General features: G+C 40.8%; 1 long non-coding RNA gene across 2 annotated transcripts; it reads left to right on the plus strand.

The window, feature by feature from the left end:
- Window positions 1–610: 610 nt before the first annotated feature.
- On the plus strand, window positions 611–6,378 carry LOC133706639 (uncharacterized). Of its 2 annotated transcripts, XR_009844644.1 has the most exons (4): window positions 611–879; window positions 1,494–1,977; window positions 2,073–4,645; window positions 4,741–6,378. It is a non-coding gene; the product is annotated as an uncharacterized LOC133706639 (long non-coding RNA). The 2 variants fall into 2 exon arrangements; XR_009844643.1 differs by having other exon boundaries at window positions 637–879; window positions 2,073–5,338.
- The last annotated feature ends 10,457 nt before the right edge of the window (window positions 6,379–16,835 follow it).

Genomic DNA, 16,835 nt, shown 5'->3' on the forward strand with positions numbered 1-16,835 from the left:
TTGTGGTGAAAAATGATGTGATAGCGAAAACTGAAAAGTAACGTCATTGTGGAAAGTGATTTTAGCTATTGTTCATGCTATTACTTCCAACCCATAGGATTTAATGATAACGTCATTGATAACATTAAGCTAGGACTATCTTCTCTTAAATAGATAGGAGTTCAGTATACACGAGAGAATATTTAGTGCACGACTTGCATCAACAAAAATGTACTATTAGACAACATCAAGTACAACTTTTTGTTATTAAAAAAATTGCCTAAAAAAATCAATGGCTAAAATCTGTTGAATTTGCTAGTTCATTACCACTGCGGTGCATAAAAGTATTTTCTACTATACACTTACTTTTGTGACCATTGTCATTAGTTAAATGAAAAGTTCATTTTTAAAAAGAAATTATTTCTAATTAATTGAAGTTTTCTTGTTCTCTAAAACAAAAAAAAAAAACAAATATATTATTCAAAAAAAAAAAAACAAAAAACAAAAAAACAAAGTGACAAAGTAACAAACATACTAGCATAGTAAATAAGCAACTGACAATGAGTTGATTGAACTGAAAAGTTGACCAGCTCTTTTCTCGTCAAATCAAATCAAATTAATTGGACACTACGACACTCAAGCCAGAGAGATATTAAATACGATGGATCAAACTCTTTACACTTTCAAAGGTATATCCCTACAGCTTTTGTTCCATAACCACACTGGTAAAGACTTGGAAGAACCGAAGAAGCACACAAGCCTTCTGATCCCCAACCATGACTTCGTCTCTTAGCCGGGAATTTGACCACCGGAAATTCGGTTCCCAGCCCACATTTCGTTCCACTACTCCCCCACTTCTTTAGTATTATTCTAGATGACACTTCTAGAGATATTAAACTGGTAAGCAGCTCGATCTGTTCTTTGCCATAGAGACTTGACAAGCAGAGAATATGGGTCTTGTTTTCTTGTCCTTTTAGTTTTAATGGTTTCTTGGTTCTTGGTTTCTGTACTTTTTTTTGACTGAAGAAGGTATGAAGTACTTCTCAGCAATCTAGTTCAGTTGACTTTGACTGCTGAAGATATCAAAAACGGCAGATTCATCTTGTCTGCAACTCTGCATTTCATCTCTGGCTTATTTTTCTGTTCTTTTTTCGTGGGTTTTTCTTTGAACGTCATCAGGGAATTTTGTGCTTCTTTTTTTTCCTGTGAAGCTTGATTAGTGAATAAGATAAGAGCCCTCATGTGATCGTTGAGGCGTAGTACAATAGTAATATGTAAAAGTATATATGTAGGAATCTGCTGCGAGATGAACCCTTTTTACCCACCCTTATTAGAAATTTAACCCTTTACCTTATCAGATTTATAAAGATATATACATGTTTAGTGTATTTGCTGCAGTTAAATTTGCTATGTTTGAGAATTTGAGAAATGTTCATCTCTTGCCCGCCCCTGAAAAAAAAAATTAGAAAATGTTTCTGTAAGAACTGATACTGAACACATTTTCTGATGTGCAGGGGATTCCGGAGGACTTTGTGTCTAAATATGGAAAAGATCTATCAAATTCAGCAACTTTTAGGCTTCCATGTGGTTCAGAATGGGAAGTAGGATTGACAAGGTACAATGGTGAGGTTTGGTTTGAGAAGGGTTGGCCAGACTTCTCGAAGTTTTACTCACTTGGCTACAATGACCTGCTGGTTTTCGGATATGAAGGGAAGTCTAGATTTCAGGTTTCCATATTTGATAAAAGCACAATTGAGATCGAGTATCCCGTTAAAGTGCCTAACATTGAAGAAAGTGATGAACATGATGATTCCTCTGTTGAAATCTTGGAGGATTTTCCACTGTATCTAAGAAAAGCAAGAGAGACATCTCGACTACCAAGTCCTCTGCCTCGCATGAAAAACAGAACAGTTTCAAGTGGTACTGCAAAAATCAATCTCAGTTCTGAGAAGTCTATGAAAAAGAAAGAGACACATGGGTCCAAATCAGGAAGAAAAAGTACGTAATAAACATTCTCTTTCTACCTTGTTCTATATTTTTTATGTGTATACTGTTATAGCTTGTAATGTGCTTACTACAACATTCCTTACCAGGGAAAGACCATTTCCCAGTGAAAAAAGAATGGGGAAGCACTTCTAGCACTAAGCGATTCCAAACACAAACACCAGAGTCCAGAGGTTCATTCAAAGGCTAATGTTTTCAAATCTCACAACTGCCCTTTCAGAATGGTCATCCGCCCCTCCTATTTCAATCAAAATCTTTTGTACTACTATTATGCTTTCCAGAAATCATTTTCACAAGAATAAAGGCTGATATGCTTGTCCTTTTTTTTTTTTTTTTCCATAGATTTATGACTTTGACGGGGATTACTGGGGATGTTGGTCTTTCTTAGTTTGTTACAAACTTCTGTGAGAAACTGCCTCCCAATGCCAAGTAACATAAGCTTTTATCAGTAAGGAATCCTCCGACTAATGGGGAAACAGGGAATTTACGTACATTTTCTGTTGTGGTGTTAATATATTCCATAGTAAATAACCATGCCTTTATCACGTACAGTTACACGTCTGGAGTTCTGGAGATTATTTTTCTTGCTTTTTCTTTTGCTTAGTTATTGAACCACTATATATTACATAGCATTCATGTATTCTCTTTTCACAAATGTGACAGTTGAATATGAACAATACCTGCATTGTGTACAAACTGTTAAACTAATCATGTCATGCAAAAATTTCTAGTAGTAATGCTGTATTATATATTTTTTGCTGGTTGTCATGGCCTCATAATTTCATGCCAGAGCACATTCTGAGACTCCTTCATATCGAGCCTCACAGTAAGTAAATCAAGTGATACCGTACATTGTTATCTGTTTTATGCTATCTCCTTTTGAGGGTTAATTAAGGTGCTGTTTTGAATTCGATCCGGAAGTGAGTCATTTATCTTGTTAAGTTGAGGCATTGGGTTATTTTTTGAAGAACTAAAACATCCTATCTAGCATGAACTAAAAACAAGCCATTCAAACTACCAGGTTGAACTCCTTGGGGGAAAAGTCATTACCATATAGTCCAAATACACAGAGTTCTGTACAAAGTTTTCCTGTATGTCACATCCTGTGTTTCTGCAGGTTTTTGAATGAAATAAGATGAGTCATATATCAGTTCATCATTGTATACGTAAATTATATATTTCTTTGGGTCATACATTTAAATGATATTGATGCTTCCAATTCTTTAAAAATATTGCGGGCCAACAAAATGAGTAGAGAGAGCTATTTTCCATCTTAAACTCTTCCTATAATAGACCTTTGAAGCAATGCTGTTCTCTTTTGCTCTGGCAGCAGGTAACTTTTCGAGAAGTGAGTAACAAACACTCGTAACTTCTGAGAATTGTGATTATTGGGAACATTGATTTATGGCTCTAGGAAATTCTAGATGTAGGAATTTAAGGAGGATACTCTTATGTTTCTGTCATGTGCTAGGCAAAATAGTTTCTTAAAATTGATCCACTCTGCATTAGGAGGACAATTTGTCCACAGGTACCAAACTACCAATAACAGAGGTAAAGGTTTTAAATATGGAATTGTTCAAATAAATATTTTAAATACAGAGGTAGTCGATCTTAAAATATGGCTGTTATGCATCTGAAGATGTTCAAATAAATACTATAAGCATGTAATAAGTCATCTGGATTTTGAAGACTATTCTTTATTAGGAATCTTCATGACTTTTCTTCATGTTTTCTGTGGTATTCTTGTTGGCAGTAGGAGAAGCCAAATTTTGGGATGTGGCTAGTGATAAAGATCTATGGGAATGATGACTCGGGTGAAGAAGAATTTGTCCTTGTTAATCAAGAAGATATAGTAGAGGGGATTGCCTGGTTGTTTCGATTAAACAGACTAAGGAACTCTATACTCTGAGCATCACTTACTTCCAAAGCCTTAAGAGTTTTTATCATTATAAGACACCTAGTACACAACTTTAGTTAAGTATACCCTGAAAATTCCAGGCAGTATTCGACAAGTGGAATGTTGTCTTTGAACTAAAATTTCTTAATTGTCAAGCAGGGAAGGGCGACTGAAAGTCTACGATGTAGCATTAGTTGGTCGGTATCCTCTTCTTTTCCATTTTCATATGATGAAGTTTTTGAATTTATCTATATCTATTTGACAAGAGAAGCTGATGTTACTGGTATTAAAGCTATACTCCCCGAAAATGAAACTTAAATTGGTAATTAATGATATCTTAGGTAAATTTATTCAGCAGCTAATTGCATATGTCATATACATGCATTATCGTACTTTTTGTTTGAGTTCTTTTTGTTAAGGGATTATATGCATCTTGTGAAGTTGGCAGCCTATAAAATTGTTATGCCTCTTGTTAACTGGTCCTCATTTGTCTCTTTTTTCCTCTTGATTGATTGGCACAAAATAGGTTTAAAATATGTACTCGTACTAGAACATGACCCATAACTTATTTTCAGTTTTTGTTATTTCCTGTGATCTGTCTAGTTTGTCTGTTTCTGATGTCCCATATTGCTGATATAATAGTTTGACTCCATGCCATGGAACACCAATGATGCTGATTGGGAATAAAATGAAAATTCTGTAAATGAAATAACAACTGTTATGGACAAGTTACCGAGATTCAAAACCCCCAGGAGTGTAGTTAAGGTAACAGAAGCTAAACCCATTACTTATTTCAGTTTTTGATACTTGTTGTGACTGTTTCTTTCCTCTGTTTCTCATGTCCCAAATTGCTTTAAAAGCTTGTCTTGTGTCTTGGATAATATAATTGAGTCATTGGATATAAGAATAATATTGCTACAAGAAATTATTCGGAGTATATGAAACTAGCAGACCTGAGGCTAGAGGCCAGGGTCAAGTGGGGAGTGAGGAAGTTGAGAAGCAAGTGTGGGTAGCCTTGTGATGTGTGCCTGTAGAGCTAATAGTGAGGCCTGGCAGGAGCAATGTGGTTGCTATGTTGGAAGGCAGATTACCTGTAGGGGAAGCCCAGGATTGAGGCACTTAAATTTTTATAGTTTTATGGTGGAAAATTCACTGGGGCATTCACAAAGTTTACAGGGACGGGGTGCTGTAGAGAAGAAGTTCTTTCCTACAAGGCAGATGAATTTACATACCGCTGACTGTAGTGAAACTGCAAACATTGCTTGAGTCAATTCTTTGTCTTGCAACTTTCGGAGACAGAGCTCTAAGCTCTTGTTGGACGCAATTTTCTTCTTTCTTTTTATATATTATTTTTCTCAGTGAATGAGCTGTACGCATATTCAGACGTAAGGTGATGTGTTCATGGACTAAGAAAATAGCAAAGTTCATATTTTCTGAAGTTAGATAGGAGAAATTATATATTAGAGTTGTTGTGTCCATGGAAGATGGTCATATTAATCCATGGTAGAGGGAGTGAAAACCCAGCTTCATCAGCTGTTTCAGAGCTGAAGCAGAACTCATTCCATTTCTTTAACCATTTGTGATGGGTTCAATGAGTACATTGTACTTATCTTTGGCTGTGCCTTCATCTTAAGCTGTGTACTCCTCCCTTCTTTCACTGTCTCAGAACCCATCCATACTCACTCCCTTGTTCCAAATTTCACAGCCACCTATCTCGAATTCATTGAGAAATCTGGTGCTTTCTTGGCCTCCAGTAATGGCACTTTCAAGGCCTTTATCACTAAAGAAAGTTTGTATAGAGTTTCCTACTTCTCTGTCATCCACACAGCCTCTAACACTACCATCTGGTAGGGCAACGAAAAAATACCCATTTCACCTTCTGCTAAGGTTTTACTAGCCATCCATGGCCTTAGCATCACCAATGACTCGAACAACGTTGTATGGTCCACACCATTATTGAACTCTCCGGTTACTGCTCTCCAGCTTTTAGAAGCCGGGAACCTGGTCTTAGTTGATGCTCAAAATGTGACTCTCTGTGAGACTTTTGAGCACCCTACAGATACAGACATACAGTTGTCATGGGTAAAAGATTGCATGTTGGTAAATCTCTGCTTACACGTAGGGACCATGCCAAGGGTGATTATAGTCTTACAGTTACCAGTGAGGACCTGGTGCTTCAGTGGAAGGGCCAGACTTGGCATGCCTATCAGTTCATCATCAACAATGTAGTCACATTTATGCTCAGGAGGTTAGAAGGGAAGACGTGTATGGTGGACAGGAGATATGACATCATTGTTAGCCCAGCAAGGAAGGAACTCCGGTTATGAGAATATAAGCTAGTTTTAATTTGGTTATCAATTGGGATGAAAAACAAAAAGCAAAACAGAAATTGCAGGTTTCTTTCTTGCTTTGGCAGTATAAGATTTCGGTTGTGATTCGTTCTTCTAATCTCAACAACCTTTTACGTTATGTGTCATAACATGAAGGAACTTAAATCAACAGAATTTCCATTGGCAACTAGATCTTTGGTGTCACGCCCCGAATTTTGAATAACCAATTCAAATCCGAAACATGAATAAACAATTAATACAAATAACGTTCTGAATTTTTTTCTCACAAACAAACACACCACTCGCCACTCAACACAAAAACTCGAAAACCTCGAGTTAATTATTACAATTCACTCTTACAAAGTAAAATTGCAAAGCTCTAAATGAGCATAACAAACCTCACAATATAATGCTGTAATTCACATAACACTACTCTAAGCAGCCCGATCACCGTCCTGGTTCTCCTGACCTGTAGGATTTCCCGCTACACAATTTGAATAGTGTACCGGGAGTTGCAACAACACAAAACCCGGTAAGCTTTTTACAGCCAGTATGAGTAAACAAGAAAGAACTGTTGATTTTAAATTACAATTCTTATAACTCAACAACACAACCAACAATCTCAACATCCACGACGCAAACGTCAAACCCATTCAATATCACCACTTTGGTCCTATCTCACAACACTATCACCACTTGGGTCCCATCCCATAACACGTTAGAGCTCTAACTGCCTCGTTACCTCTGACACCTTGGCCTAGGGTCAAGCAACGGCAAAAATACTTCGGTTAACACTATAACCGTCGCGCTTTGGACATCCCCGTCCTCAGCACCATATACTTCGGTTAATAATAAACCGTCGCGCTTTGGACATCCCCGTCCTCAGCACACAACTTCGGTTAATAATAAACCGTCGCACCTTGGACATCCCCGTCCTCAGTACACAAACACTCCGGTTATCCTTAACCGTCGAACTTCGGACACCTCATCCTCAGAACCCTACATTCTCTGACTCTATACATCCTCCAATGTAAATCATGAATATTAACAAGAACTCATCAATCATGTTCATCACATATAAATATGGTAAGTCACATGTCAATTTATAATAATTTAATCATCTCAATTTCACACTCTTCAATGTCACGCCATTCACATATAATCACGTAAATATATATATACGTAATTATCCGCTCAGGGATAATCACTAATACCAACTATAGTTCACACAAGAAAATCGTGAAATTCATTTTGTATAATTAAAATCATTTTACTTACCTATGGACCGTAATTGATCAAGTCCATATGATTTTAAAACAAATATTTATTCCATAAATATTTTCACGCAATTACGACAAAATAAGGTAATTAAATTTATTCGGTTCGTAATATGAACCACGTGAGGTTTACTCACCTCGATAATCCCGCTGCGTCTTCAATTCAGCTCAAAATACGATCCACAATCGTCCACCAACTCAAACCGTCAATAACCTAATCCAATAATGATCTTAACTTAGCCAACAACTCATAAATGTAATTAAACAACGATCCAACGGTCAGATCTGAATATAATGATGATCCAACGGTCGGATTCAAATTAAACGATGATCCAACGGTCGGATCTGAATTTAATGATGATCCAACGGTCGGATCCTCACGGATCGCCCTTAGGATCATCCTCCAAAATTATCACGAAGATCCAACGGTCAGATCTTCCTGAATCGCCCTTACTAACATCTCCACAAAATTATATGAAAATCCGACGGTCGGATTCTCACGAATCGCCTTCCGAATAACTATTTCTCAATTATACGAAGATCCAACGGTCGGATCTTCGCCCGTGACCTCACAAAGTCATCGGGACAGTCATACGATCAACATACTAAAATTTGAAGTAAAACCGATGGTCTGATCTTCACAGATCGTAAACCGAAGATAAAACGTAAAAACCGTAAATAGTAACGTAAAAACGTAAATCCACTATTTATCAACTTTTTCTAACATGACCATGTTATATATCAAAACGCTCGTAAGGATGCGTAGATCATCACCTAGATAATAAAAACTCAAAATATGGTCGAATACGCCGCCACAAGCGGCGGTCAGTGGGCGGTCAACGGCGGTCAACGCGGCGGTCAACCACCTCCGATGCAAAAGTCGTCAACTACAAACTTGTTCAAAATGACGAGTTGATCCACTTTCATAACTAGCATGAAGTCTGAAAACGAAAGGAAGTGGTCGGAAATTACCTAGAACAGTCGAGGTGGCCGGAAAATTTCCAGAATCCGGCGAAATTTGCAGAATCCGGCAAGGCTTGATTTCGACGTCAAAACTTCAATTTCAGGCTTCGATTCCTTCTAGAGAGTTGTTAAGAAACTCAAGACGAACGCATTGGTTCAAGAATCACAGAAAAATATGGTCTGTAGCTCGAGATATACCGATCGAAAGCTTCGGTGGTCGGAAAATTTGCAGAATTTTGCAGAATCCGGCGAGGGCTCCGATCGACGTAAAAACTTCAATTTCAGGCCTCGATGCCTTCTGGAAAGTTGTTCAGATCCTCACTCTGAGTTCACCAGTTCAAGAAACACTCAAAACAACATCCTGTAGCGCGAGATATGTCGATCGAAGCTTTGGTTTTCGATTTGATCGGGTCTGGCTTCCAGCCGCCACCACGAGTAGCGCCGCCGTGCAAGGCCACTTCTGGGAGCTTCAGGACGTTGAGGTGAGCTTGTGGATGGAGTTTGGTGAGGAGTGGTGAATGGTAACTTGAGATATCAAGCTTGAAATCAAAACGGGGGTAAACCGGCCTCGTGCTCCACCGCCGTGTACGGCCCACGAGACGGCGAAAGGCTGTTACCGGCAGCTGCAAAAGGAAGAGGCGAAGCTGTGGAACGTGGTCTGGGTCGATTCGAAGGCCTGTGGAGCGAGAACAAGCTTGGAGAAGGAATGCTCTGTTTTGGTTGCTGGTTTCGGCAGAGAGGGAGAGAGTGAGAGATTTTCTTTCTTTTCTTCTGGAGCTGGTACACCACCATCTATCAACATGTAGAGTAAAATACAACTAGTGTCGCACTACCTCTCTTAATGCTTGAAACACAAAGAGCACACCTCAATTTTTTTAAACAAAGTATTTGCCACTATAAATTTGTGATAAAACCAGAAAATTCAATAACTAGTAAGTGGAAGATGAGGTTATTACAATCTACCCCCCTTAAAGGAATTTCGTCCCGAAATTCAAGTACTCAACTCCCCAAAGAGCTGTGGATACTTCACTCTCATGTCAGACTCTAACTCCCATGATGCATCGCCCTCGTCATGATGACTCCACAGCACCTTCACAAGATTAACCTCTTTCCTACGAAGCTTCTTCGTAGACCTATCTAAGATACGAACAGGTTCAACCACAAAGGTTACATCCGTGTTTACCTCAATCGTACCATGATCAATTACATGGGACTCATCTCGGACGTACTTCCTGAGCATAGACACATGAAAGACATTGTGTACACCAGACATGCTAACTGGTAAGGCAAGACGATATGCCACTTTCCCAACCCTTTCTAGAATCTCAAAGGGTCCAACATACCTTGGTGCGAGTTTTCCCTTCTTGCCAAATCTCATTACGCCTTTCATAGGTGAGACCTTCAAGAACACGTAATCACCCGTCTTGAACTCAACTGGTCTTCTCTTTAAGTCTGCATAACTCTTCTGTCTACTTTGTGCTATTTGGATCCTATCCCGAATAGTAGTGATCTTCTCTGTAGTCTCCAGAACAAGTGCAGGACCAAAGAGTCCCTTCTCCCCTACTTCTGTCCAACAGATAGGAGTTCTACATGGCCTACCATAAAGAGCCTCATACGGGGCCATGCCGATGCTGGCGTGATAACTGTTGTTGTAGGCAAACTCTATCAATGGTAGGTGATCCGCCCAACTTCCCTTAAAGTCCATCACACAAGCTCTAAGCATATCCTCCATCACCTGATTCACTCTCTCAGTTTGCCCATCTGTCTGTGGATGAAATGCGGTGCTCATAGCTAAAGCTGTGCCCAATGCCTTATGGAATCTACGCCAAAATTCTGAAGTGAAACGAGCATCCCGATCAGAAACAATTGTAACAGGCACACCATGCAGCCTTACTATCTCATTCACGTACAACTTACACAACGCATCCCCTGAGTAAGTTTTTGCCACAGGAAGGAAGTGTGCAGACTTCGTCAATCGGTCCACAATCACCCAAATTGAGTCATAACCTTGCCTGGACCTAGGCAATCCAGTCACAAAGTCCATGGAGATATCTTCCCATTTCCACACCGGAATCGGTAATGGTTGTAGCATCCCTGCAGGCCTCTGATGTTCTGCCTTCACTCGCTGACATGTAAGACACTTCGACACATGTTCCGCCACATCCCTCTTCATTCCATACCACCAAAATTGTCTTCGTAGGTCCATATACATTTTAGTACCACCTGGATGTATCGTGTATCGAGATCTATGAGCTTCCCGCATGACCTCCTCCTTGAGGTTATCAACACTTGGAACATACAATCTTCCTCGAAATCTCAACCCCCCATCTGCTCTAGTAGCCCACTCAGAAGGGCCCTCCACATCAGGATTAGCAGTCATCTCTGCAATCCTCGCCTGGGCAAACTCATCAAGTGTCTGCCCCTGAATGATCCTGGAAATCAAGGTAGACTGTAAGGTCATACTACCGAGAAAGATTTCATGTCCACCTCTTGTGGGCATAAGATCAAATTCGGATGCAGCTTCCAACATGAGCCACTCCTGTACCATAAGCGATGCCATGATTACTCGGGGCTTCCTACTCAAAGCATCTGCCACTACATTGGCCTTTCCAGGATGATACTCCAAAGTGAAATCATAGTCTTTGATGAGCTCCATCCATCTCCTCTGCCTCATGTTCAACTCCTTTTGGGAGAATAGATATTTCAGACTCTTATGATCTGAAAAGAGTTCAAACTTCTCACCATACAGATAGTGTCTCCAAATTTTCAAGGCAAACACCACTGCAGCTAGCTCTAGATCATGAGTGGGGTAATTCCGCTCATGAACCTTCAGTTGTCTAGAGCCATAAGCAACAACACAACCATTCTGCATCAACACACACCCCAAACCCTGATGAGATGCATCACTGTAGATAACTAAACCACCTCTGCTAGTAGGAATAGTCAACACTGGTGCCGTAGTCAACCGGGTTTTCAGCTCGTTGAAAGCCTTCTCACACTCATCCGTCCATACAAACTGAGTGTCCTTCCGTGTCAACTTAGTCAAAGCTGAAGCGATACTAGAAAACCCCTCAATGAAGCGCCTGTAGTAACCTGCTAATCCGAGGAAGCTACGGATCTCTGTAACAGTAGTGGGGCGACTCCAACTCATCACCGCTTCAACCTTCGAAGGGTCCACAGAAACTCCATCCTTCGAAACTACGTGACCAAGGAACTTGACTTCCTTCTGCCAAAAATCGCACTTCTCGAGTTTGGCAAACAATTTCTTTTCTCTTAATGTCTGTAGTATAATTCGCAAATGCTTCTCATGGTCACCAGACGACTTTGAATAAATCAAAATGTCGTCCACGAAAACTACTACAAACTGGTCCAAGTAGGGACTGAACGTGCGGTTCATCAAGTCCATGAATGCTGCTGGTGCATTAGTTAGACCAAAAGGCATGACAAGGAACTCATAATGTCCATACCTAGTTCTGAACGCCGTCTTTGGAATATCCTCATCCTTCACCCTTAACTGGTGATATCCAGATCTCAAGTCAATCTTTGAGAACACAGTAGCCTCTCTAAGCTGATCGAACAAGTCATCAATCCTAGGTAAAGGATACCTGTTCTTGATGGTCACCTTGTTCAGCTGCCGATAATCCACACATAATCGAAGTGAATTATCCTTTTTCTTCACAAACAACACTGGTGCACCCCAAGGAGATACACTAGCCTGTATGAACCCTTGAGTCAGTAATCCATCAATCTGAACCTTCAACTCCTGAAGTTCAGCTGGAGCCATCCGATAGGGTGCTTTCGATACAGGGGCAGTACCTGGTATCACATCAATGGAGAAGTCCATTACCCTTTTTGGAGGTAACCCTGGTATCTCCTTAAACACATCAGCATATTCTGAAACTACAGGAATCCCTGTGATCTCAGAAATACTACTCCCTGACTCAATATGAGCCAAAATCCCTGCCCTCATGGCAACGTCGGACCTCAGACAACGGTAATGAAACACCGGTTGTCCAGGAATACGGAAGGATACAATCATCCTAAAGCAATCAATCAATGCATGGTTCGGGCTCAACCAATCCATACCCAAAATCACATCATATGTGTGATCCGGAATCACAATCAATGATGCAGAGAACTCTCTACCACCTATCCCAATAGGGCAATCATCACAAAACATATCCAGCTCAAGAGACACACCCAGAGGTGATGTAACACATAATGATCTAGTAAGAGGCATGACAATCAATCCCAACACATCCACTACTGAACTAGATATGAAAGAGTGGGAGGCTCCCGTATCAAACAATACTTTAGCAAGATAGTTATAAACAGATAAAGTACCTTCCACCCCAGTGCCTCTCTGACCGATTGCAAAGACTCTAGCTGGTACTGGAGGTAAGAGCCTTTGCTGATTACCCTGTCCTCCAACACGGGGTCGAGTACAGTCCTTGGCAAGGTGTCCAGTCTGTCCGCAACGAAAGCATCCCTTAGCCCTGGGTTTAGTGCAAGCCCTAGAGAGATGACCCAACTCATCGCAGTTATAACATCTCACAGGCGCTGCAGCTGCAACTTGTCTGACAGGTACGGCCCGAATAGGAGGAAGAGGAGCTGCTGCTACTCTAGCTGGGGCCTGATGGTGGAACTGAGTCTTTTGTCTCTTCCAGTATCCACCCCTAAAGTCTCTGGATCCACTGTTACCTGCCACTGCCTTTCCCTTTCCCTGAAAATCCCTCTCAGCTGTTTCCTTCTCCTTATGAATCAAGTTCTGTTGCTCAATGATCAGAGCCTTTGCTAGAATTTCCTTCATGACCTTCAGTTCCAAAATGGCCACATCACGCTCAATGGAAGCATTCAACCCCCGCTGAAACTTCTTGGCCAAATCCTCAGCATCCATTGATTTCACAAACCTATATAGTCTAGAGAACTCTGCCTCATACTCTGTCACCGTCATCTTCCCTTGTGTTAGTGAGAGGAACTCCCGTTCCAATTTTTCTCTCACTGAAGCTGGAAAGTACTTCTCTCGGAATAGTCTCACAAAACCATCCCAAGTCAGGGTGGTCACATCAATGGTCTTTTGCATACAATTCCACCACACCCTAGCCTCACCCTTTAGCATGAAAGTGGCTAACTTCCTCTTTTCAATCTCATTACAGTCCATCATCTCGAAATAATTCTCCATATCCTCGACCCATTGATCAGCCACCATGTAATCCATGCTTCCATGAAACTTGGCTGCTCCCAGATGATTAATGTCTCTAGCCAATCTCAACAGACGACCAGGGTCAGCCATTTCACCCATGGGCGGAGTAGGTTGTACACCGATAGAAGACTCTACATCATCATCATAAAGCTCCTCTATGGGACGGAACCTGTCCCTATCACCAGTTCTACCTTCTCTTACACCCCCACCACGACGTCTAGGCCCACCCCTCGGAATTTCCATTACCTAGGAAGCATAGTATGTTTGGTTAATACATGTATAACACTCAACATAGTATAAGTCAATACTAGTCCATATTAACCAAGTCGATACTACAAGAAAAGTATTCACGTTCCTAAGACTACTTAGCGGCCTAAACGACTCCTAACACTCACACATACCCAATGACTTAGCCAATACCGAAGAGCACACGATGGGGATCCGCTGCAGACGGGCCATCACTCGGAAAGTATTGACACATCACCAAATATGCACCTTACGCTCTGATACCAAACTGTCACGCCCCGAATTTTGAATAACCAATTCAAATCCGAAACATGAATAAACAATTAATACAAATAACGTTCTGAATTTTTTTCTCACAAACAAACACACCACTCGCCACTCAACACAAAAACTCGAAAACCTCGAGTTAATTATTACAATTCACTCTTACAAAGTAAAATTGCAAAGCTCTAAATGAGCATAACAAACCTCACAATATAATGCTGTAATTCACATAACACTACTCTAAGCAGCCCGATCACCGTCCTGGTTCTCCTGACCTGTAGGATTTCCCGCTACACAATTTGAATAGTGTACCGGGAGTTGCAACAACACAAAACCCGGTAAGCTTTTTACAGCCAGTATGAGTAAACAAGAAAGAACTGTTGATTTTAAATTACAATTCTTATAACTCAACAACACAACCAACAATCTCAACATCCACGACGCAAACGTCAAACCCATTCAATATCACCACTTTGGTCCTATCTCACAACACTATCACCACTTGGGTCCCATCCCATAACACGTTAGAGCTCTAACTGCCTCGTTACCTCTGACACCTTGGCCTAGGGTCAAGCAACGGCAAAAATACTTCGGTTAACACTATAACCGTCGCGCTTTGGACATCCCCGTCCTCAGCACCATATACTTCGGTTAATAATAAACCGTCGCGCTTTGGACATCCCCGTCCTCAGCACACAACTTCGGTTAATAATAAACCGTCGCACCTTGGACATCCCCGTCCTCAGTACACAAACACTCCGGTTATCCTTAACCGTCGAACTTCGGACACCTCATCCTCAGAACCCTACATTCTCTGACTCTATACATCCTCCAATGTAAATCATGAATATTAACAAGAACTCATCAATCATGTTCATCACATATAAATATGGTAAGTCACATGTCAATTTATAATAATTTAATCATCTCAATTTCACACTCTTCAATGTCACGCCATTCACATATAATCACGTAAATATATATATACGTAATTATCCGCTCAGGGATAATCACTAATACCAACTATAGTTCACACAAGAAAATCGTGAAATTCATTTTGTATAATTAAAATCATTTTACTTACCTATGGACCGTAATTGATCAAGTCCATATGATTTTAAAACAAATATTTATTCCATAAATATTTTCACGCAATTACGACAAAATAAGGTAATTAAATTTATTCGGTTCGTAATATGAACCACGTGAGGTTTACTCACCTCGATAATCCCGCTGCGTCTTCAATTCAGCTCAAAATACGATCCACAATCGTCCACCAACTCAAACCGTCAATAACCTAATCCAATAATGATCTTAACTTAGCCAACAACTCATAAATGTAATTAAACAACGATCCAACGGTCAGATCTGAATATAATGATGATCCAACGGTCGGATTCAAATTAAACGATGATCCAACGGTCGGATCTGAATTTAATGATGATCCAACGGTCGGATCCTCACGGATCGCCCTTAGGATCATCCTCCAAAATTATCACGAAGATCCAACGGTCAGATCTTCCTGAATCGCCCTTACTAACATCTCCACAAAATTATATGAAAATCCGACGGTCGGATTCTCACGAATCGCCTTCCGAATAACTATTTCTCAATTATACGAAGATCCAACGGTCGGATCTTCGCCCGTGACCTCACAAAGTCATCGGGACAGTCATACGATCAACATACTAAAATTTGAAGTAAAACCGATGGTCTGATCTTCACAGATCGTAAACCGAAGATAAAACGTAAAAACCGTAAATAGTAACGTAAAAACGTAAATCCACTATTTATCAACTTTTTCTAACATGACCATGTTATATATCAAAACGCTCGTAAGGATGCGTAGATCATCACCTAGATAATAAAAACTCAAAATATGGTCGAATACGCCGCCACAAGCGGCGGTCAGTGGGCGGTCAACGGCGGTCAACGCGGCGGTCAACCACCTCCGATGCAAAAGTCGTCAACTACAAACTTGTTCAAAATGACGAGTTGATCCACTTTCATAACTAGCATGAAGTCTGAAAACGAAAGGAAGTGGTCGGAAATTACCTAGAACAGTCGAGGTGGCCGGAAAATTTCCAGAATCCGGCGAAATTTGCAGAATCCGGCAAGGCTTGATTTCGACGTCAAAACTTCAATTTCAGGCTTCGATTCCTTCTAGAGAGTTGTTAAGAAACTCAAGACGAACGCATTGGTTCAAGAATCACAGAAAAATATGGTCTGTAGCTCGAGATATACCGATCGAAAGCTTCGGTGGTCGGAAAATTTGCAGAATTTTGCAGAATCCGGCGAGGGCTCCGATCGACGTAAAAACTTCAATTTCAGGCCTCGATGCCTTCTGGAAAGTTGTTCAGATCCTCACTCTGAGTTCACCAGTTCAAGAAACACTCAAAACAACATCCTGTAGCGCGAGATATGTCGATCGAAGCTTTGGTTTTCGATTTGATCGGGTCTGGCTTCCAGCCGCCACCACGAGTAGCGCCGCCGTGCAAGGCCACTTCTGGGAGCTTCAGGACGTTGAGGTGAGCTTGTGGATGGAGTTTGGTGAGGAGTGGTGAATGGTAACTTGAGATATCAAGCTTGAAATCAAAACGGGGGTAAACCGGCCTCGTGCTCCACCGCCGTGTACGGCCCACGAGACGGCGAAAGGCTGTTACCGGCAGCTG

The sequence above is a fragment of the Rosa rugosa genome, chromosome 4 (assembly GCF_958449725.1).
Source record: "Rosa rugosa chromosome 4, drRosRugo1.1, whole genome shotgun sequence".
Classification (NCBI taxonomy): domain Eukaryota; kingdom Viridiplantae; phylum Streptophyta; class Magnoliopsida; order Rosales; family Rosaceae; genus Rosa; species Rosa rugosa.